Source organism: Malurus melanocephalus, unplaced genomic scaffold, assembly GCF_030028575.1.
Source record: "Malurus melanocephalus ecotype Western Australia unplaced genomic scaffold, MMel_1.1 scaffold_53, whole genome shotgun sequence".
In the NCBI taxonomy this organism is placed as follows: Eukaryota; Metazoa; Chordata; class Aves; order Passeriformes; family Maluridae; genus Malurus; species Malurus melanocephalus.
The window spans coordinates 2,229,900-2,253,215 of record NW_026623285.1 but is presented as its reverse complement, the minus strand read 5'-3'; positions in this window follow the sequence as shown (position 1 = coordinate 2,253,215).

Genomic DNA, 23,316 nt, shown 5'->3' with positions numbered 1-23,316 from the left:
TTGTGTTTTATTTTTGTTATTTGTTGATTTTTTTTTTTGTTTTGTTTTAAGAATATACCCTTCCTCTCAGCCTTATGCTCCTCAGCAGTGCCTGTAGCACCTGGGTCTGGAGGTTCCTGGCACCTAACTGTCCACACTGCAGTTATCCAGGAGGTATTCATATCAAAGACACACATGATTGAACTGGATTTAGCAGCTGATTCATGCCAGGAGGTATGACTTAATTCTGATGCAGTGTTTTAGCACCTAAGCCTAGAATGTCTCATGAGGAAACCTCAGCGTTTCAAGGGTYTCAGAATCTGCAGTGGCTCGCTCAGTTTTGTTTTTCTCTGATACTCCATTAACAGAGAAGGGAGTAATATAACACACACTGTCAAAATCAGGGACTACTTCACAAATGGCAATAATACAGCACTTTACTCCTAATAATACCATTCTTTCACAGGTTTATATTAGGCTGTCTAATTATCATCTTCAGCTTTTAACAATTCATTGGCACTTTATGCAGGATTTAAGCAGAGAGAAGCGGATCCTATCAGTGACTGATGATAGGTTTTGAACTCATTTAACTCGTTAGGATAAAGCTCAATGAGGCTGTCACTGTAAGCCTTCGTTTTGTCAGGTATTATCTTTGGAAATTGCATATCGAGTGCAAAGTGCCTTACCTCTAAACGTCCTGGAATTATAAACTACAGAGATGATTAAATTAATAATTGCAGTTATTTCTGTCTCACGGGAAGGGTTTTAGCACACACAAACACAGCAGTTTTTMAGGCCCTGACAAAAAGATTGAAGTGCAGGAAACAGCTCTGCATCTCTCAATGAGATTTCATAGTACAATTTATGTACTCACACTTCTCACAGACAGACAGCTGGGACTGTGGCTGATCAATGGATTTTCCTGGGATTGCAGTGAGWTTTCTCTCCAGTTTTCTCAATGAGACCAAACTGTAAATGGCAATGGAGAATTCAGATGCCAKTCAAGGATAATAGGGCCCAAATCCACCAGCTACCTCTGTAATAAGATTCAGTTATGACAAATTTGACATAGATAAAAGGAAACAAAATGCTGGCTAAAGTATTTGCCATAGTTTATTAATCTAGTGGTGACACTTTCATATGAATGATATTTTAGACCCCGTGTGCACACGTTAGAATGTGGCAACAAGTTGGCCCTCTTTGGACATTCACTGTACTGTACTTTTATTACTTTTTGTTTACAGTTCGTGACTTGAACATACTGTACATACTTCTGCCTTGCCGAGGGTGTCATGCAAAAAAAAAAAGAAATTTAAATTAAAAATGAAAAATTAAAATCAAGATGAACAGACCCACCACTTTTATTCAGATCAATAGCTTTACCTGCCATGAAGGTATTTGCAGTGATCTCTACCACTTAAAAGGACAGGCAGCTTGTGGCAGCAGTGTCTGTGTGTCTGCCCCACKGAGGGTGGTGACAAATGCTTTGACAGGTGGTTACCTTGGTTTTTGCTGACAGCAGAGCAGAGAAGTTTTGGGTTCYTGATATGAGTCTTAGGGCCCCAGGAAAGACTCCTGAAATGAGCTGTAGTCCTGGGGGGGGGAGAATGAGTACAGAATAGTATCAACGGCTCCTCTGAGGTTGAAATCTGCTGCARTATGTGTCACATGTTATTCCTTTCTCCCATGCCCAACTTCTGCTTCAGCTCCACCCTCAGACTCTGTTGCTCTTCTCCCTCTTCCAGTTCTTGACTTCTCTGTTTCCATTTTTCTCTTGCTTGTTACCAACCTTCTCTCTGTCCCAAGGCAACCACTCTGATCTCTGAATGGGGATGTGAAAAGGAGCACTGAGAGGCAACTTTGTTTTGTTCTATGCTCRCTTCAGCCCCTGGGTTGAGCAGTTCACAGAGAAGAAAATGTGTCGATGCCTTCAGCCTGAGGACTCTGGGCAGAGAAGGGACATTGAGGAAATGTAATTGCCYGATTCTTTCTTGATTTAAGCTGTGGGATGTTGATAGTGCAAGAGATGCTCCTCTGTCTGGGAAGCTGCTGCTTTCAAGTTGATCTCGTGTCTGCTTGTGTGCTGCCACTGTGAAGAACAAGTCTTTAATATKAACTGCTCTAAAGGTGGTTTGAATTAGCATATTCCACTCGGCAAATGAGGAATGTACGCAGAGTCAGTTACCACAGCTCAGCTGACAAGCCGTAACTTGAGAACTTGCTCTATATGGGGGACAAATTTGAACAAATCTTAGAGGCTAATCAAAGGTACCTCCTGGAGCAGCAAAATGATTGTTCTGCAGAACTTCAGGTTCCTGCTCCAAAAGCTCTGTATGTTCCAATTAAAACTTAAAAAAAAACCCACCAACTTGTGAGATATGGGTTAATGTTAGGCAAGGAAACTTCCTTTTTATGGAATATTGCTTCAGGAATGATTGAATTTTGGAAGCAGCTTTCCAAAATACTCCTGCCTAGGGCAGGAAAACTCCATCCTGAATGGTTCAAAACTTGGCAATGTTTTTAAGAGATTGAAGAACCTGTAATGAAAAATACTGAGCAATGAACTCCATGAGGCTCTACCTGTTTTTTCATAAACTAGTTTAAAGGTACAAAGTCATATGATGCTTTTCTATTTTTATAGTCAGGCTTTTTTAAAGCTGCTTTCTTCTGATGGCAAAATCCCTACTTAAATACTTTTTTGTATTATATATTCTAACAATTGTTYACCAGTTAGGTCTTTGTCAATTTTAGTCTGTAAGTATAAAACCTCAAAAGAACACACTATTTACAGCAGTAGCTTAATTGCTATGAAAACTATTCAGACATTTGAAGTGAAATGAGTTAGAATGACATTTTGTTTGACTGATAGTAAATGACAGTAGTGCTGTTTCAGCAAACACCTAAAATCCTTGTCATATCATTTAAAACATTAGGAAGTAAAGATATTAAAATAATTATAGGAGTTTTGTATGTCAAGTATCAGTCTCAGCAAGTCACTATTGCTGTCACATAAAATGAGTATTTACTGCTGGTAGAGTTGAATATTTTACATACCCRTTCTTGCTATAACATCATTAACCACATGTTTAACTAAGCTGCTGTCAGTGTTGAGTGTTAYTCTCAGCTCTGGCACTTGCAATTATCTCATTACAAGTACTTTTCAGCAATATCTTTTAGTCTAATCGAACAGTAATTTATTCACCTCCTTACGTGCTACTAAAATTTCAGATCTCCCCATTTATAACGTGAAACTATCTACAAAAAAAAAGTAATTCKGCACTAGTCACACAGAAGTGAAGCCTAAGAAGTAAAGTGGTAGGGAGGGGAAATTGATTTTAGGTCTTAATATATGCTTTAATCCATGGTGATAGTAAAATGCATYTTAAAAAGGGGTACAAATTATGCTATTTAATGCATGATAATCCTAGTGATATCCTGAAYAAAAGTAATTCTGGTGTTTTTATGAAATGCTTGATTCCTTAATTATTATGTCTTTTTTCAGACCTCATCTCTCCTTATTTTACTAACACATTGAGTGGGGTATCAGCAAAGGGAACCAAGCATTCTCCMTGGTTTCAGGAGCTCACTAGGAAGTACCAGATTAGTCTTAAAGCTGAGACAGAAACTGGTGAATAAATAGAGCTAACCAGAAGTTAAATAGTATCAAACATTTTTTTTWAAAAAACGGTTCTAGTAGCTGAAACGTAAATGGTAAGCAATGTTCCTGTTCAACTGCATCATTTCTTGAGTGGGCTGGAGGGGAAAGGAAGTGTGATACATTGCAGGGATGTGAAACAGTCCTGTGGGGTGCCAAGCAAATCACATCTGCATTTCTGTGCTCTACATGCATCTCCTCGCCCATTCATCTGATGGTCTCRTTTTTTTCTTAATGACATTCATGTCTTAAGCAGGTGACATAAAATAGAAAGCCAGGCCTCAGCAGRAATRCAGGCAAAGCAAGAAAATGTTTTRCAAGRGAAGSTTTCTATGTCCATCTGTTATATGGRTTTACATGGGGMCACATTTAGCCYCATAATARTACTAATTGCCACAGTTCTACGCCTTCTGGAAATAAAGATGCCTAGAAACCTCCTGGTTTTCACAAGATTATGTGAGCACTGGAAATTTATCTCATATGGGATTCATGTTCTCTTTGATAGAGTTTATCTGCAAAGAGTCCTGAAATGCAGGAGCTCTCCGTGTTTCACCTCCTCTATGCTGCAGAAGCACAGCCCAGAAATTTGCCATTTCTTTTTCATTTCCTGGAAGGCTGCCTGTGAAGTATCAAATCACTTAACACCAAACTCCCCTGTCTGAACTAAACTGCTGARTGTCTGTGGGACAAAATCAATGTGCATTACAACTGAGAGGCCACAGAGCTGGCTGGTGGAAGGAGGCTTGCCTTAGACCTACGCCTTCTAACTGATGTTTAGGACCTGTTGATTGAGTGTATCTAAATGAGCTTAGAGCAACATTTAAAATGATGGCTTTCCACTCTTCCTTGAGTGGCCCAAAATCAGTTCTATTCCATAATTCTTCTTTCTCTTGGTAAACTTAAGGSTAGCCATGGCTCATGCTTGTGCCACATAAAAAGAATGAGCAGAATAATGGAGAAGCACAGTCCTTTCCTCAGAAAAACCCCAGATGGAATGCAGAAAGGTGTGTGCTGGCCTCCTCAATGTGGTGAGAACAGGGAGGATGCACAGGAGGCCCAGAACTGCAGGAGAGAGGATTGTCTGTTCTTTCTTCATCGTTTCTCTTGCTCCATTCATGAGTGACTCCAGCAGGTCAGGAAGCACAGTTTGACCAACCTCCTCCCCTTCAGATCTCAGTGTACATTTGTTCCTGATGCCTGTGCAAGGCACACATGTTCTGTCAGCTCTGATACACAGTGCCTTTTAACTCCTCACCTCTTGTGGACAAACAGGCACACAATGATTCTCCAGGTACCACAGATCCCAGACACCTGAATGATCTCTTCACTGYAGCTGTGTGCCATGTGCTCTGTTCCAGGACACCAAAAAGAGAGACTTCATATTTCCTTCTCCATTCACAACAATTCAACAGTTTGTTTCTTCCATATCCACCCTTATTTCACGTTTTTTTGGGATGAGGTAACAACATAGTTCACATTATCTTTCTTCCACAGACATTATGTGTGACTTCTTTTGTATTTTATTCTGTATTTACTTCTTTTTACCATTTTCAACAGTAAAATTGTAATTTTACCTTGTTGGATTCCTCCTAGTAATAATTTGTTTAGTGCATGATATGGAAGACTGATTTGATAAACAATTTTTAGGCACTATAGCTCCAGTTAGACACATATGGAGGTTTAGAGATTGTTGATCTCGGACTGGATTTTAGTTGGTTTTTGTTTGGTGGGGGGTTTTTTTGGGTTTTTTTTTTTTTTTTTTTTTTTTTTTTTGTTTTTTGGGGGGGTTTTTTTTTTGTTTTTTTTTTTTTTTTTTTTTAGTTGGGGGATTATTTTAGTTGGTGATTTGTTGTTATTTTAGTCTTAGAGCAGAATGAGGTAAAAAAAAAAAGAGTTGAAAGATATGGCATCTTTGTATGTTTCTGAGAGCCTAATTTAGAAWCCATACTTAAACAAGAAGGGAAAAGTACAAATTCTAATTTGTCTCATTTTGTCACATCTCTAATTATTAATGGATTCAAATAACATTACAGATGTATTTACAAATAAAAACCGTGGGGGCAAAAAGATATTACAGACATTTTTAATGCAATAACTTTTTTTTTTTAACAGACTCTCTTTTACTGGTGCTCTTCTTGGGGATGTCATGAATGTCAGAGAAACAAAGATGTTCTTCCTGATTTAAACGTGCTATAAAAATGTCTCATTCACACCTTCATATTACTCACTTCATGGGTTTTGCTGCTTGAAACAGAACAAGAGAAAATATTTTGCATGAGAACATGGAGGTACTCTGTGGCAGTGGTGAGGACAGTCAGAGGCTCATTTTCCAGCCCTCAGGTGAGGGCTGAAGAAGGGTTGTAATGCAGATTCCCACCCTTTGTGGTTTCATTACCCCTTTTACAGTTGTCTGCATAGTCTGCTTAGATAGACTTTCTGCGGGAAGAGTCAAACTTCTGCCTTATTTTCTGACTGAAAAGCTGAGAAGGAGATGAGGAGGGATAATCCCAGCAGTTCCCATGTAATTGCAAAATTCGTAATTGTGATATCAAAGCAGGAGAAATAAAGTGTTTGCTGCCATGCAGCACTGCCAGCATTTCACACAAACATCAGTAAAGAATCAATAATTTTTTTAGMATGATTTGATTTAGACACATGAAAATAAAAGCCCTATCAGGAAGAAATAAAAAGCCATGGTGGCCCAAGGACTAAAAAACTCTTTTTCAAAAGGAGAATTACTAAAAGTCACATTAAGTRAAACAAAAATCAGTCTGCACTACTAAACCTCATCTGCCACTAAGAACTTACATAATAYACTGCTGACATCATGACTGTATAAATTACATGGTACTTTCACATGTGACTTAGAGATTATATTACTAGTGTATGAAAAAACAAAATTAAACTTCCAATTCTTTAATTTAGGATGAACTACTGTGGTATGTATTACAAAATTAGATACACATTCCAAAACAACGGCAGCAGGTTTACTTTTTATTGCTTTTACCCCAACAAGTGCAAAAATATTCATTTAATCAAAATGCACAAAACCGCATTTAGAAAGGGCACAGCTTTGCTTTCATTCTTGTAACTCAGGGTATGTGCTGGATTTTATTTTAGCTGAAGTACAGAATCAGGCTTGTATTTTGGTGATGTAACTCCATGGGTAAAATCCCAGATTCACTGAAGTCAGTAGGAAAACTCCCATGGATTCAGTAGGGCCAACATTTCATCCCATGTCTGTAATCAATTATTAAAATGTAACAGGGTCCAATGTATGACTACAYTGGAAAAAAATTACAGCAAAATACTTTGAGTAGTTTGCAAATATTTTGAAGACTTGAGGCTCAGGAATTAATGCCTCTCCTAGTTACTCCTAGAGAAAACATTTACATAACTTGTATTTGTATGTAGGTGATTTCCAGATTGGATTTTTGAAGCATGTTCAATACTTGGTATTAAAAATTACATCAGTTTTAACTTAATCTCTTTCTGAATTATTTGCTTTTTAATTATGCAAGTTTATTTTGCGCATTTTCTTCTTTGGTTAAAAAAGAAGAGAAACATTCAAATATTTTCACTTTTGAAATGGAGACAGGGAGTCATTAATCTTAGATGATAATGCAAGAAAATAAGACAGATAAATATYTGCAGGTCATTTTTTTATTTTATAATGCATTAAGTTTGTCTGCAAGCTTTAGTGTAGTAGTGTGAAAAAGAAGAAATGGCATGTGAAAGCARCAGAAAATTGAGAAGTAGGACAAAAGACACAGTACACATTTTAAACCTGATTTCCCCTTCTCCTCCCCTTCTGCTCAGAGATCAAGCAACACACTGTATGTGGCAATTACATTTGAAATGTAATATTCAWGACAAATTTTAAGTCTGCTAAAACAAAAGGTACATGAAATGCAGTGAAATTTTCATGGAGGGGTTTTYCTTACATATTTCACAAAGTCATAAATTAGACACTTATTCAGACATAGCTGAACTTTAGCTAATAGCAGCGCTAGCCACAAAATTAACATGATGTATAAATAAATGAGAAACTGAAATTCAGACTTACCTGAATTACCAAATGAGATAGTAAATTAACTCCTTCTGTTGACAGTTGTATGTTTCCTTTGTAAGAATAAGAATAAAAGTAAATCCCAGGAATATTTGTCAGCATAAAAGTCTCAGAAGGCCCTGTCAATAAATTACAAGGAAGCATGGAGGGGGGAGCTCTATATGAGCAAATAATAGAGAAGCATAGATATTAAATATCATCCTTCTAGCTAAAAAAAAAAAAAAAAATCCCACTTAACTTCAATTTTACCTTAATAACCACCAAACAGACCAGGCAGGGAGTACCCATTGTCACTTCTTGTATAGCTGGAGTGGGCATATCTGAGCTTGAAGAGAAATCAGAATGGGAAAKAAAACAGCTTTTCATGGTCTCTGCTGCTAGAAAAGACGTATCCAGGATGGATTACCTTTCTCCTTTAAGCAAACAGCCCCACTAAAAATCATTCAGCTATAGCCAGGTTTACTAGAAACGCCTTTAGGAAATAAAGGTGTACATTGGAAGAAGGGAGAACTTGTTTTTCTGAAGCTGTGCTTCTAAAGGGTTTCAAGTATTGTTTCAGTGGCGAAGATAAATAGCCAATGTCAGGAAAGAAAAACGACACAGCCCTTGCCAGAAGATCCGATGACTCCCAGCACAAGGTAGCAAGAAATAAACAGTGCTGTAAAGATCACAGGGCTAGGATGGAAATTAAATGGCCAGACAGCGACAGAGCTGGTTCTCTTTAACAAAAATACCTAGGAAAAAAAAATGTAACCGCTTATCTGTGTGCAGGAGAAAAGAATTAAAGAACGTAATTACAACTGATTGAGATGTCAGTTTGTTTGTGGAAAGCCCTAAGAGATGGCAAAAAGACTTCTGGAAGTGCAAGGGGAAAAAAAGCCTTCTGCTGAAATCCTAGACATGGCAATTCTCATACAAGTTTTACTATAAATTGCTGACTCAGCGTTTACATCCCAGGCTTTTCCCCACTGGGAAAAACAGGAGCAGCAGGTAGGACAATCAGAGACAGAGAGGAAGAGTTGTGAGTTACTGAAATATAGGCACAGAAAAATGCCRAAGCTGTCTAAGCCTCAGGAATGAAATAACAAAGAGAAAGTTTGTCTACAACTCTGCTGCTGTTGCTTCTAGAAAAGAAGGAGTAACTCTGAAATGGGGAGCTAAGCACTTCCTGAGGAGTTTAATTTCTTTTGGAAGCATTGGTCCTGCACGTGGAGCAGAAAATAGCCAGGCAAAGTATGAGATGTAGTGTGTGGGGAGGTGTTCAGGGAATCAGAGAAGAAATAAACTGATCAGAGCTAACGGGGATGTTGTTAGATTCTTGGCTGTGCCAAAGTCAGCCTTCTTCAAAGGCAGCGAATTCTGACATCTAATTATGTTCTTGTTTACCATATAGGGAAACACACGATGATTTTCACTCTGTGACTGGGAACTTCTTTCAGTGTACGTAAGCACTGCCTTACACTCTGTCAGAGYGTGTTTAGAAAGTTATAGAGAAATGAGAMAAAATACACCAAGTTTTTCAATTTYRAGTGGTAAGTTTTAAAGACWYGTAAACTGAAGGAAAATACATTTTTTTTGTTCTAAAATATGTCTTAAAAACTACTATCTCATCATTCAGATTTTTTTTTTCACTTTTAAATGTGTGGTAGTTTTTAAAGGTATCTATAGACTGTACCTGCACAGACACAGCCTGTATGGGGTAATGCAAGCTCTGAGCCAAGCCTACAATCAGAGATATTAACACTACTGATTACACTGATGGAGTGAAGCCACTATTTTTATCTTACCTGAGATAAGGCACACAGGATGTAAATTGCTGTTCAAAAGGCAAGGCATAAATTAAAAAAAAATAAAATAAAATTACAAGGAAAAAAGAATGAAAGAAACATTTTATTTTAAAGGTACAGCGGGACTAAAGACTAAAGATGATGGGAAATTACATCAGCCAATATTCTGTCCCTACAATGGCCCAGAAGAACACAATGAGAGGGCAACAAGAGCACCTCTGTCAGGGTGGGGACCTGCAGAACCAGCTGAGGCTGCACAGCTATACATGGTTATTGTTATTTATTATTTATGTTATTAATATTGATATTATTATATTAGTATTTTTCCCTGTGGCCTAAGGAGCCATGGCCAAACCAGCTTCCATCAAACCAATTAATAAAACCTCTTAATTCCTTTATCCTACAGGACACTTAAGACATGTTTGCCAAAGACACCTAAAATTGGTTCCAGAGCACCATTCCTGCCCTCGTCTCTGGTGCTCCGACACCTCCAGGTCCCTTATCCTGCAGGGAAACACCACCAAACTTTGGCAGCTGTACAGAATTAAAATGTGGAYGTTGTAAAATTTTTGACCAAAAATTGCTTTCATTTATCTTTGGTGCCTTCCCATGTGGTGAGAATTAGCCAATGTGCATGTCTAGAGACCAAGAGCCAGATCTGGTGGCTGCACTGAGTTTTTGTCACAAGGGCTGTGTTTAGCCTTGGCAGACCCTGCAATTTTAAGACATTTTTCTCWTCCTGTTGTTTCAGACCTGTGAGGCTCTGGAAAAGAAGCAGAGCTCAAGTTTTTCTACCTCTGCCATATCTGGGACTGAAGATGAAAACTCTCAAAAGTTTGCACRGGCATCCCAGCACAAAGCCAACAGCAACTCCTGTGATCCACAGATTGCTGGGATCCCTTGCTGCTACCAAATTTAAGGTTTTTAAAGCAAAGTTCTGGCTCCCCAGTAAAAATTCTGGGGATTTGGATGGTGGTAAGACTTCACCCCTGAGTCTGACTATAGGAATGCTCAACTGATGACTTAAAGCACACAAACCTGCAGCAGCAGTTTCTGATGGAGTGACAAAAGGCAGATTTCTCAGCTGTGAAASATTAGCTTTATTGCAGACTTCTGAGCAAAATGCAGCTCCCTGCTTTTGCATTCTTTCCGTAATCAAATTTTTCAAAGACAAGAAACAAAACTTTAAAATCAGAATTTTGGTATCTTAGCCTAGCTAAACATATTAAACAGAATCACCCTAAAAATTGTATTGGATTGTTATGTGGTGTTGCCTTTTAATCTAAATTAGCTCCCYTTTTCATTGTTAGTCTACTTGCAACACCTTATTGCTGATATTTTCAGAAATTTCACTATCCAGACTAGCTAAAAAATCTTCTGGTTTTAAACTAAAATGTCAATATTACCTGCAGTAGCATCTCAACTACTGAAGTCATAGTAGGTCCATTGATTTCCGCACAGTTACAACTGCTACCCCTAATTAAGGTACTGAAACCACAAAATAGTTTTCACTAGATAACTTCCTAAAGTTCCTTCACTTAAGACAGGGAACAGCAATAAAAATTTAAGAATATAAAATGCTTATTTTTCCTTTTACAAATAAATCTTCTCTGCTTTCAGCACACTCTCCATCCCAGCAGTATTCCCCAAACAAAAGGCATTCTAGAAGATGATCCCTCCCCACCTTCTCCTACAAAGCTCTGCAARGTACATGATTTATCACCAGGTTATTTGGGAATGTCTTTAATGGATGCATCTTACCATTTTCAAGATACAGGTTAAGACTCAGGCTCTGTTTCATCTCCAGTGGTAACAAGTTCTGTAGCTCCAGGCCTTCTGTCAAGAATGCTTGTGCTGTTCCCCACCAGTTACATCACCCCGTTCATCCCAATTACACATRCTGCAGCTGATGTAGTGCTTTAATAATTTGTTTTATTTGTGCACTGATTAAAAATTTCTAGATCAAACATTTAATGAAAAGCTCTCCAACCTGACAGGTTTGCTGCTGAATGCAGCCATTTACAACTCAAGCCTTATAATAACCAGAGCAAATGTTGGAAAAGCTGTTCATGCCAAATGCTCAGCAACTGACATATATAATCTTATATCTTTTCGTTCAGACCTTTTTTTTTAAAAAAAAAAAAAATCTGAGGCCTAATTATATTGGTTGTAACTGTTCTGAAATGAATGGTGGCAGGAACTAATACTTGTTTATTTTCTTTCCTGACAAGTGCTCTGAGTAAAAACAGTTTCTAGACATGATGGAATGACTTTTCCTATGACTCAGACACATTCAATGAAATAAGGTTTAAAGAAACTGGAGCTGGTTTTCTGTCTAACAATAGTAATTGAAAATACCCAGAACTTGTAAGTATTTATACCATTTAGAAATGTCGGACAAAAAACTACATAAGGAAGACGAAAAGTCTCCAGCAAACAAGCTCTTGCCCTATGCCTTTTTTCATTTGAGTGAGATATTGCACTTATTCACTCGGGCTTATTTCAATTTAATGAATTTCTCTTTGCAGTTTGATTTTCTATTTAATTTTGAATTTACAGGTGACACTTAAAGTAAACAGTCATATTTCCAGTTGGCAACATTTTTAATGTTTTTTCGCAACTCCAGGGCAAACTAGAGTTTTAAAATATACTACTTGGTAATATAAGAAAGKCACATAAAACTTCATGTTTATGTCCGTGTTACAAAGCTCTAACTAGCACACTTTTTGCAAGCTCCTTAGCTCTCAGTATTTCATTTCAGGTTTTCTTAGAGTAARCAAACTAGTTTGGTTTTGTTTGCAAAAGAAGTTATCCTAATTTTTTATTATTGCTCTGCAGCAAGCAGTTTAAAAGCAACTAAATACCAATGAGATATTATTTGAAATCTTAGTAAAGTGTCTGCTGAAATGAGAGATACACCGGGTAATTTAAGAAGAGTAATTACAAAGACATGAAAACTCGGTCAGTGTTTTAAACTAATTTATTTAATGCCTTTTTCTATRTTCTTCCCTCATCCCCAACAACACAAGTATATTTTCTGATCCCAGGAAAGCACTCAGGCTTCCAACTGTATTCCAGCAATTGTGATTCCTGCCTTTTGGCCTTTCACCTCACACCTCAAGCTCGGAACATGCAAAGTTCATCACACAAACCCCGTTGTTTTTCCTCTCTCACGCTGCCTGTGGCCCATCTGCTCTCKCACCGAAACCCTTCAGTAAATATTTCCGCACAAATGCCATCTCTGGGCAGCCTTTCTGCGGTGTGTGCTGCAGAGTCAGCTCCGAGCAAGAGCTAAATTCGCGTTTATATCTCAGTTTGGGGATGGCTACSATCGCTGGCTCCTCGGGAATAAAGGATCCCAAAGCTGCCGGGCAGTGCTGGGTTCTCCGCAGGGCTCGCTGAGTTTCTAAAAGGCCGGGAGAGAAGCGGAGTTGCAGCGCTGTGGCCCGGTGCCGGGCCATTCCCCATCGCAGAGCTCCCTCTGCTGCCATTCCCATTCCCATTCCCATTCCCATTCCCATTCCCGCTCCGCCGGCACCGATCGCGGCTCCTGGAGCAGCCAGAGCTCCTCCGGAGGGAGGAAAAGCAAGGAAGGAAAGCTCTAGTTTAGGAGCGCAATTGTAATGTTACTGAATTTATGATTGATGGTCAATGCAATACTGATGCTCTTGTGAAAGTATCCAGGCCTTTGGAGTTCGCACAAAAGAACAGTTGTAATGAGTTTTCCCACATTGTTAAAGTACAGCCTGGCCTGTAGGATGGGTTTTGGACTAAAAGGGCACATGAAAACCACCCTTGATAAACTGGGCCCTGAGGCAGACTGCAAAAGTCCCATAAACAGAGCCCTCAGCCACCTTTGCTCACACCCCTAAAATCCATCACATCCAAGGAATTCACTGCCTGCTTCTTCACCATCACCACCAGAGATATTTGCAGATGGATTTCCAATATGCACTGAAATGAGAGGTGGAACTGAGGGAGCGAGGTGTTTCCAAGTGACTTGGGAGTTAGCCCTGCTGAAGAAATGGTAAGAAATGGTTTTAACTCTGTCTTTCAAGGAAGAATGGGAACAGCAGACCTGCTCCCTYGCTCTGCATTCAGGTGATGAAACATTGGTCTCCCATGCACAGTCCAGCCTGCTCTGCAGGGGCTTGTGCTGTGCTCAGCATTGTTGCACCTCAGCACCTGTCAAAGGAGCCACGTACGCCACCCTGACCTCTGCTGCATTTCTGTCACCCATCCCAAACATACTTCACCTGTACAGAACATATATTTTCTAATTACAAACCAGAATATGTAAACTCTACATTTTAGTTTGTTCTGCRTTACTACTCAGTATGGCAATACTTAAAATACTGTTTGTACAAAGGTGTCCAAAATTTATTAAGGCYAGATGTCATAAACTCTGTGTAAAGCATAGACAAAGCATGTTGTACCTATAATATTCCAGGAATTTCAAGTAACCAAAAACTATTCTGCAATATAATTAAACAGCAACATAATACAGCATTGGTATCTACTACTGGTGTGGTAATTCATCCCCTGGAATTGCACTACTACCTCCACTACAGAGAACTCTGGATAAATAGCACAGATGAGCTTCCTGCAGGTTTGAGACGACAGGACGGTGGAGATGAATCTCAGCTGCAGTTTCTGTAATACTTGCCATTAACTCATCTGTTTCTAATAGTCCACCTCTCTGTATCAAGGGACACCCCTACTCAGCCGCCCTCATTTCAATCTAAGAAAGTGACATTTCTTCGCATACATCCCCTCTATGCAATGGAGAAGCACGAGACAGGCAAATCCAGGTAGCATTAACAAAGCTGTATGTCTGTATGGAGGGGTACAGGACTTGTGCAAGGATCCTAGCTCTGTCTTGAAACCAAATGAAAGGTGTGAGTTCAGACTCTCACTAGGCTGCATTGGCTCAGACAGAATATGATGCTGACAGGACTGTTCTGTCTCTGATATTGATCATCAGACCAAGCACCTGCACTGTGCCTGTAGCCAGTCTTAAGCAAACACAGAGATTTGCACCAAAACARGGAGTTTATGAAGCTGACTAGCTTGGATCAGTGTGCAGCTCACCCTGCAAATAAGTGACACTTCCAAAAGACCCAGATGGAGGTATTCCAAAGACCTTTTCAACAGCATTGTTGAAAGAGAAAGCAAAGACTCAAAACTAAAGTTCCCCTAACTTATTTTCTTATCAGTGTTCAATTAAAAGGCAGTTATTTTCTGTTTATTTGKAGATGACATTTTTGTTATGCCAAAGTTTTACTGCATGTTGTCCGGCTTCCAGAGAACAAAGRAGTGTGTTTATAGAGCTCTTACCTGTAATTAGTGTCACCCAGTTAAACAAAGCACCTCTGTTTTATAACTGCCACAGCTGTCATGGTTTTTTGGGGACAAATTTTAGTGAAGGACTACTTGAGCCACGGTTTCTTTAAAAAGTGGCATAAAAATGTATTACTACTCCAGACCTGCTATTCTAACCAGCCATATCAGGTGGCAGGCTCTGTCCACAGTGCCAGAGCTCAGAAAAACGCTTCCTCCATTATATTTCCACTTAATTATTCTTGTASTTTTCAATAACTTTGTGTCATAAAATCATGGCATATAGTCGATTTGGATTAGCTTTATCCTACCAGGTTATGACAGACTTTCAGTCTAGTCATTAATCTGTCATCGTAAGTTTTGGAATCATACAGACATGAGAGCTAGCCATATTTAAATTGGGAAGGTATTCTTTTTTATGAGCCTATGTTTAATTAGAATTCCAATAAAAGTGACACATCCATTTGAGACAGCCTTAATATTCTGAGCTTAACTTTTCTTCAAAACACCTTTTCCTTAAAGAGAAATGTCAGCAAAGWAAAGCAGTATTTTGTCCAGACATAACAATCTTTTTGGCTTTTCCCAGGGAAATACAGCCCCCAGGGCAAAGGCCTGACTGATGCTGCAGCTCAGAGAAGACACGGGAGGTTGTTGACCTGCTCAACATGAGTTTCTTCCTTTTGGTTATTTTCTTACCTGCTGTTGCATGAGCAGTGTAAAAGGTGATGAAAGCTTCGCAAGGACAGGTGTGACTGAACAGTGTGAGGTGTCACCAGTGCTGGTTTTGCTATGCAAGGGACGTACGAGCTGCTGGTAGATTTTTCCATCCTCTTCCCTGTTCATGCCTCTCTCCACTGAGTCACAGCGACTTTGGCAAGCCCCACTGCTGCTGCTGCATCACCCACAGCTCAGGATGCTCCTGGCAGCTGAAGGAGGCAATGAGGATGAGTATGGATGGCAGAGGGAACAGGCAGAAGAGATCAGCCACAGTCACACAAATGTCACACATGTGGGCTCTGCACCCACCTGCTTCCACAAGCCACCAGAACTCTCACAGGGCATGTCTTCAATTTTCACATGAACATGTGGCTTTGTTTCCAACCTGGTCAGCCACTCCCTGCTGAGAAGTTGGGCTTCTCATCTCCCTGGAATCAAAGAATGCTTTCCATGGCCAGGCTGCCAGCCTCCACAGTGCCTTCTTCTTTTCCTGGCCAAGGCAATAAATAGTGTCTCTGTCTAAGGCCTTCAGCTTGATCAGACTCCAAGCTTAGAATACCCACTCCAAACTCACTGTCCAACCACCAGACCTTTAGTCCCTTGGACAGAAAGTCATAGGCCACTGGCATCACCTGCCTCAGSCAGCCTGATAAATTTTAATTTACATGAGCCAAAATAACCTATAAAACTGATGCATTTTTAAACAATTCTAGCAGGATGGATAAAATTTGCTACTTTATAGCAGCTAATATTTTTTCCTATTTAAACATATTTTTATTATAAAAAAATAGGCCTGCTTAAAGTTACATTTGATTTTATAACACCCTACTTTCAGGCCAAGATTTAATACCTGAAAACTGTTTAKGTACACTTTAAAAATATTCTGAATCAATGAGCTCTCCTTAAACTCCAATGAGATAAAAGGTGCCATTCTTATATGCAGTTAAGGAAACTTTTGAGGTCAGCTCACCTTATAAATACATTGCAAAGTCATGTACTACATTAAATATTTACATTATTTTCATCCTTTTCAATTAAGCAGCTTCTGATATTTACATTTCTCCTGAATGAAAGCATGTTCAGACTCTGTTGTACATTAAAAAAAAAAAAAAAAGTTTGCCTGAATTTCCCCTGAGCATTTAAGTTARCTCACAGGAGTGGGAAGAATCTTTCCTTCATTAATACTGCTAAGAAATGTGTTAGGCAGTTGAGGGAAAACAACAAGACAACTTATATCCTTGTTTAAATCATTAAACAGAGTATTTTTTATTATTATTTATTTATTATTTATTTATTATTATATTTTATTATTTATTTATTATTTATTATTTTTTATTATTATCCCTCACACAGGTCAGAGAATCAGGATCTTGGAGAAGAGGTACCCACTTTTCCAAGGCATGAGAACACAGAAAGGTTTCAGAGGATGCAATTCACTCTGACTTTGTCCCTCAGTGATTACTGCACAGGCAGCTGAGCACTGAGCTGTCTGGGCATTTCAGAAACCCTTCTGAGGACAAAGTTTGCTTTACACAACTCTCGGATACCATGTCTGTGACACTTGTGCTTTCTTTCATAGACTCATTAGTTTTATTAATTTTCCATCCAAAAACAATAAATTCATAAGCTTTATTCTTTACTGCASGTTTTCTGACAAGTAAATTACTAAAATTAATAATGTTAGCTTTTGACCATTAACAGTTTCCATCTAAATGCAGCTTGATAAAATCAAAGTTAAACTTACAATTCAGTAAAAAAGAAATGCTTTACTTGCCATTTCTTAATATGAGAAAATACAAATAAATATTGAGAATCTGGATAAAGATTRAATTMTTTAATTGSTATAWAAATATTTTTARATTTATYATGTCSTTTCTTGAGGAAAAAAACAAAACRAAACYACAACCAAYTATSAACATGAACTTGAAATRTTTATTTGTTTTAACTGGTTTTCTAACCAATGAAAATGAACCTTTTATAGGAAGAGCAAAAAGAAAAAACAAAAAAGCAGAACAAGTTTAAGCATCACTATTTTAAAAATAGAAGCTTACTGTTTATATAATTGTTAAAACTGGTGATTCAAATTACCAAGTATGGGATTCCTCTCATCAACTCTGACATATATCTACAGCTGCATCTAAAGGGTGCTAACTTCCACTGGGAATAAAGAGGCACTTCTAGGGCACAATTCMTCTCCTCTGAAAGCAGAAATCTGAAATCAGATGAAATGTGGAGCATTAGCTGCAGAATGGAGTGGTTCAGTTAGAGGGGACCTAAAAGATAAAGCAGGTTATTAAGGATTTTGTTAGAATGCCTTTTAAACACTGACAGCCTTGGGGCATAGAAATGTGTTACGCAGTTGTGGGGGGAAAGCAATCTCTCTAGGAAGCCTGGGCCAGTGTGTGACCACTCTCTTGGTGAAGAAGTGTTCCCTTATATCCAGTCTGAGCCTCCTCTGGTGCAGCTTTGAGCCATTCCCACGTGTCCTATCACTGCATCCCAGGGCGCAGGGACCAGCACATCCCTCCCCACAAAGCTGCAGAGAGCAATGAGGTCGCCCCTCASAGGACACAGCTTCCAGCCCTGACCCCTGCTTTGTTGCTCTCTTCAAGGTGTTCCTCTCAGATGTCTCAGGGCTGCCTAAAGTTGGTTGTTTTCAGAGCTAGAACATTTGGATCCACAACCCAAGCACAGTCAGGCAGTGACAGCGCTTCCAAAGTGTCCAAAGAGCACATTGCTGCTGCCACATCAGGCTGCAGCACCATTGTAGGACCCCACAACAATGGGCCAGGTTTGTACAGACACAAAACATGCTTCAGTCAGGGGTAAAACCTCTCAACTCTCTGGTGATTTTAACCTTTCTGAGAGATATTTGCCTTACTCATTTCATGGGGAAGTATTCTGATCTTAGCTAAAACCAACAAGTCTCTTTTTCCTTTAGGATTTTGCATTTTTTAGTGCTGAAAGAGTAAGGAAGGTACTATTCTTATTATTTTGTACAGTTTCACCATACTTTCATGGGGAAAAAGTGTTCCATATCCTTTGACGTAGCTGGAATAAAGAAATACATTTTTAAAAATCTTTTGGTTTAAAACACACACACACACACACACACACACACACACACACAAAAATTGTAGGTTGTTTTTATTTACCTTGCACTGAACTGATACCTAAACCTCCTCTTCCATTAACTTTGAAAAGATATCCTGGAAGACATGATCTTTTTAGAGAAGTCTCCCTTATTTTCCCACCTGAATCCAGGCAAGATCCACTGGCTAATTAGCAGAATGCTGGGAGGAAGATTTCTCCAAGTCTTCTCCACGGAAGAGCTCCATAGAAATGCAGAAGATGTCAGGCTCCATCTCCCGATGGATATATATGTAATTAAGGAAACAGAACAAGATCAGGAAACTACAACTGTGGAGGAACTGTGGGAAGGTAAAGACATGCTTTTGGCACTAAGGAGGGTAGCTTTTATCTGCATTATCCAGCAAAAAAGTTATAGCCTGAAGTGCAACCTGGATTCTTTTGCTCCCAGACAAGRGAGTATGACCTCAAACAGCTTCAAACCCATGGTCTGTGAGATTATCACACACTGCAAAGAAAACACCTAAGAACACTTTAACACTTCATGAAAAAATCCAGAAAACCATCCTACTCTGCCCCAGGCACAGACATTTTCCCCCTCTGGTATTACACTATCCTTTACGTGGCTGTTTTTTTCAGCAGTCTGACCCAATGTCCTTGCAGTTCCATTTTCCTTTGTAACTCAGTGCTCTTCTAATCAGTTATTTGTGTTTAATTTGCTTACAGAATGGAAGCCTCCTCTGTATTGACTCATCAGGATGTTTTCCCTCTGGAGTAAAATTACAGGTGAGTGGGACAGAACCTCACAAACCCCAGCAATGAGGTTCTGTGTCTCTCCAAAAGCTTTATAGGGCATCACACTTTAGATACTCTTAGCCCAGGGCTGGTTAGTGAAGGAAATKACTGGTCCAACTTACATAAAACCCAGCTCTGAGGAAGACCTGCCCAGAAGAGCTTTGAGAAGAGGAGGAAAGGGACAGAGGAGGAGGAAAGGGAAGCTTTCTATCCACAGCTCACCCACAGTATCTGGCTGTCCCACCACGCTGTGCCTTAGCTCACCATGCAGCAGTTCCACCCCGAGTGACTATGCAGCAGTGACACCTAATGCACAAGATGGTAATTCCCTTTAATTCAAAAATGCTGAAGGCCACTCTGCCTGTCCATTCCTAGATTCAGGATGCACCTTTGTGGACGGGTGTATCCTGAATCAGGGCAAATCCTTGTTTTAGTGAGAACAGCACCCCTTGGCACAATTTTGGCACAATAAACTCYTGTTTATTATCAAAGGCAACAAAAATTTTTGAACAAATAGCAAAAGTTTCTGCCATATAGCACTGTTCTTTTATTTAGTGCTCTTCTTTTAAAATTGTAGCTGTTTAATTTGAAATTTTGGCCACCTACTTATCTATTTTAAATTCAAATTAAAAAAAATTATTTTACAATTATCACAACAAAGAAATACATATTTGTTAAAGATTATTTTTAACAGATACGAAGAACTGAGTTGGAGGAGTCTTTTTTCTTACCCCATGGAAGCACAATATGTTAAGGGATAAACTTATGACCAATATAGTTCTTTTACAGCTCCAGAGATAACATCCTCCTCATTTSTGTTTATTCAGCTTTGCCAAGTCAATAATCAGTTCATTCAAACTGAGAAATTTGTTTGGATTTGAATAGCAGGGAAATTTGGTTTTCATTTCCAAGCTAGGAATAAAAAGCCTGAGGGGCTTGGACATGGTAGTTCTAAAGTTCTGAAGGAGTGAATGACCAGAAATATCAATCATTCATTGGTAAAATTTAGTTTAAAGAAATCAATTTTAAATTAAGCATATTTTTTCAATGCATCCAGCATATTCATTTCTCTTTCTTTGGCAGATCAGATTTTTTTTTCAGAAAGCTGATTCTCTGCATTGTTATTTGATTTTTTCTTTCTATCCAAAGGCATTTCTACCCACCAGTGAATAAGAACAGCTATTTCAATAAATAAGAGCTACCATTTACTATTTGATAACATAATAACATTCAGGTTTTTTCCACTTGTTTTAAAAGGAAAGTCCTCTTTTCACTGATACTGGAAAATAAAGCAGTCTGTTGGTTAGCAATAAGAAATAATASACGAAGCATAAAAGTAATCTTTAATTGTAAATCAATATATATTAATATTTACCTATCTAAACCCTAACTTTATTAGGAAACTAACTACATTATACAAAGGCAAAACAGGATGAATGTTATTTGTTAAAAATCCTGGTCTTATGAAGGTTTAAACCTATTATTTAAAACAACGAACTCTGCTTATTACAGCTGAGCTATTTGGGAATAAAGGTATTTCTCTGGGCATTGCTATATCCGTTTCTGTGGCTCTTTATATTTTAGTTTGCAATTTTTAAGGTTGGTTGTGATTTTGAAGGTTGAGCACSATGCAAGGTTTTCCTCCATTATGAGCTATTATGTAAACCTAGCTTGAATAAGCTACACAATTTTGCCRAATGATTCCTGAACCTTAGCCAATAATCTGATTAAAGAGAGCAAGAACTCACTTTTTATATTTAAAAAGTGTGTTTGGAGAAACTCCAYTGGTCATTCAGATTTCATTAAGCTCCAAGGTAATAATTCACATTCTGTCCATTATTTTACATTCTGTCTTCAGGCCAAATTCAKCCCTGGTATTCAAACTTGGGGAAAAGTCTCTCAAAATGACTCTGTTTGCTCAGAAACAAGTAAAACTATAACAAAAAGAAATAAAACATTTCATTGCAGCTCCTTTCCTTAAGCTGCTACAAATGTTCTCTGCTGCTCTGAGTTTCTTCTAGAAGGCTAACACAGCAGCAGCTCTCAGATGAGAAGAATAATGTAGAAGCRAATTTAAGAAATAAGACTCATAAGACAGCAGCACAGAGCAGGAACTGTAGAAAATAGCTTTCTTACCTAAGRTGTACTCAAAGCATGATCAGCTATGCTGAACTGAATCCTGCACACTGTTAGAGGAGCAGGGATGATTCATAGAAAGATAATACACTGAGCTATCTCCAGCAGAGTCCGTAGCAGATCTTAACAGATGGGACAGAGCGCCCGGTGCGCTCCCCTGCCAGCATCCATTACCTCCRTTGTAAACACCGAGCCAAAGCATTACTCAGAGCGTGACCTGTCCATTCACAGAAGTCATGTGCTCCTTTSAGAAGACCCAGGGAGTAGAAGCAGGAGGGAAGGCAGATTTTACGTAAGTCATTTTTTTTTAAACACTGTCTACGGTTTTTTCCTCCGTCCTGAATCCCGGGATGTGTTGCTTCCGTGTCCCACTTCTTCACAGTGCAAAAAGTATTTGGCCTTAAAGGCATGCTGAACTGTTTGCAGAAAAACAGCTTCACCCATGCTCATCTATGTGTATGGATAAGACAGAAGCCCAAAGGGCCCAAAGATTATTCTGGAAAAAAAAAATCTAAATATCTGTATGTTTCTCCAAAGACCCTGACTGGAATATTGTGCCTTATCCCTAAGGCTTCCTTGTTCTCACCCATCCTGAACAGTGATGCCTCATGCTGAATGTCCRCAAATGAGGGAATAGATTCAGTTTACCTGCCCTAACTCATTTGTGCCTAGACCAATTCTCTTCTTCCTTCCCTCCCTCCCACCCTTCCTCCCTGTTTTTGAGCTTCAGTGGTAGGTATGTGACAGTAGAAAGCAAAAAATACTGTCTTGAATCTTCCAATGTAGTACGACTTACAGCTACATGATAGATAGATCCTACATACTTACTTGAACAACTCTTAGAAATATTGCAGTCCCAACCACCCATCTAGGAAAAAAAAMCACTTCTTTGTTTATTGTTGTTGATTATATCACAAAAACCCAAGGCAGTATTTCYACAGAGAAAAGAAACCAAGTAATCTTCAGCCTCTCTCTGAGAGCAGCCTAGGTTTGAAATGAATAGCATACAGTTTGAGACCTGCAATTTTTTTTCATTTGTCCACTCCCTTCTCAAACATTCAAAGTCAAATGCATCCATATAATCTACTTATAAATGCTTCCAGACTTCCAGACAATGCAAAATGATACTTATACTCAGCTTTGACAGCTTTTTGCACAGACTTTGCAGAACATTTTCCGAAGTGTGCTGATTTTMAGCCACTTTTCTTATTCAAATCAAAGCAATTTCACATCAAATATTTCTTGCAGGACTAATTTTMGAAAAATTCCTGAATGCTATTATAATGTAACAAAATCTAAAGTGAATTAATATGACCCAGCAAAGTGAAGTACAAAAGGCCTGTATTGATACTCAAAAGCCTTGATGTTCAGTTCTTAGAGATCTTCCCCATGAGTTTTTGGAATGCTTTAACCATTAATAAGAAAAATAGTCAAAATCAGAAGTTGATAGCTTGTTTTTTTCAATAACATGATGTGTGAAAAAAGTAGATAGATGCCTAATATATGTGGATTAACTAGTCCTACACATGGCTACCTTATGCTTCTGTGAAAGTGCTGCTCTCATCAGAGTTTGGTTTACAGATTTTGGTCTCTGGCTATTGGCAAGTACTGGGGCAAGTCTGATTTATATTTTTAGAACCAAATACCTTAAGAAACCACAGATGAAACAAAGCAGTATGTTTGATATCTACCAACCACAAGAAATTTGTGTTGTGCTTCATTTTTTTTTCCCCATGAAGGATGCAGTT